Below are 1789 nucleotides of genomic sequence, written 5' to 3'. Positions count from 1 at the left end.
TGTGAAACATGCTCCACTTTGGCCAGCCCTCCTTTCACTTTCTTCAGTTATGGTCAAAATCAAATCCACAAAAACAAAAAGACTGGAATGTCCATATCTGTGGCCCATTAAGGGGACAAAACATTTGAGCCTGCCTCTATTTGCAGGGGTGACATTTTTCCAGTCTCTTCACCCTTTCATCCATCCATCCACCCATCCACCCCCTCAGTCTATGCGTCCGAAATGCCATGCGTCTCTGCTTGAGTAGCTGCTAACAAGACTGTCCTTTTCCTGTTGTATCTGCACCATGTTGTCCGGTAGAGAACAGAGCTTCTCTTTCAGCCAAAACGGTGGACAGAAATTTGGGAGAGAGGGCTGGTTCATGAAAACAGTGGATTGTCTCACCATCTGCTTTCTTTGAGGTGACTGGACAGTGAAGGATGAGTGTTTATGAGGACAGTGAACGGCAGGGACACAGGAGGCAATTATTAACAAACCAGATTTCTCTCAACATTAACAATCGGAATGGATGAGATTTACCATACGTTCAGTAGATACTTTCTAGGAAAACAAAGAAATAATAATAATAAATACATAAATAAATATTAATGTTATAAATAAATATACAAATAAATACATCAAAATCTTTCCAGTAAAACAATTTAAACATCAATTAAACAAGACAAAAAAGAGAGAGACCTTTATTATTAAAAAAAATGGAAATTAAATAAATAAATAAAATGAGCCCAGCCAAACGGGGATTGAATGGCATAATGTACATTAGGTGTTTGATCCTGTGAAGTTGTGAGATAATTCTGGGGTCCATCTTTACCCACCTGGCTTTAGTTCATAGTGTGCAGACAGACAGAATCCCAACAGCTGAGAATGCAGAGCTACAGTATGTGCACACAAACCTGAGGCTGTGGTGTACACCGTTCCTATGTTAGGAAATATGTAACCACACTGTCAACCTGACGTCAGAGTAACAACTTCGATCAACAAAATTCAACCACTTTGATCAAAAACACCATGTTGGTTGATTAATAATTTATTCTGTTGAACTGCATGTTAACGCTGGTCCTAGATAAGCACTAACCAGCATAAACCAACCTGGAGTCACATCTGGAAAATTAAATACTGAGATAATGTCATCCAGACCGAACTGTGCTAAAAATCCCTGTGTTATTCTTTCCCTCTCTTTTCTTTCTCTCCCTGTGTGGTTCTTCTTCTTGTTGGGCACTTGGAGTGAAACACTAACTGCAGCGGTGAGCCTTCAGTTGTTGGTGTCTGTTCATGTTCCATTCATGATCCACGTGCCCATCACGAGTCAGGCAGGCCGGGCCTCCCACAGTGGAGCTCCCTCAGAGAGTCCTCCCTTAACCTCTGCCCCGTGGCTGCCTGGGATAGCAGGGGCGTAATCAGGGCCGTATTTTAATGACCCGCTGAAATTCAGAGGAGTTCACGCCCTTAAAACAGCTGTAGGCTTCAGTCCATCTATGGAGACGAGTGCTCAGGAGGAACGTTCTCTCCAGGGTCAGCTGTGGTTTGCCCCTGTATGGCACACTGTATACTGTATTGCCAAGCTTCCTGCAGTCCATTCCATATTTCTGCTGCTGCTCTCCATGAAATTCTATCACCTACACTGATCATCCAAGCCACATTACACACCCGGTCATCTCCAATAATGCTCTCACAAGCACAGTAACCACATACCAAGTACAGCACCAAACACTAATACAGCATTAAAGTCAATATAAAGATAAAATGTATTCTAGTGTCTTTGTAAAGGAACAGTTCACCCAGAAAAGAC

Source organism: Sinocyclocheilus anshuiensis, unplaced genomic scaffold (genome assembly GCF_001515605.1).
Source record: "Sinocyclocheilus anshuiensis isolate Anshui unplaced genomic scaffold, SAMN03320099.WGS_v1.1 scaffold1833, whole genome shotgun sequence".
Classification (NCBI taxonomy): domain Eukaryota; kingdom Metazoa; phylum Chordata; class Actinopteri; order Cypriniformes; family Cyprinidae; genus Sinocyclocheilus; species Sinocyclocheilus anshuiensis.
The sequence above is the reverse complement of the archived record's forward strand: the minus strand, read 5'-3'. Positions refer to the sequence as shown.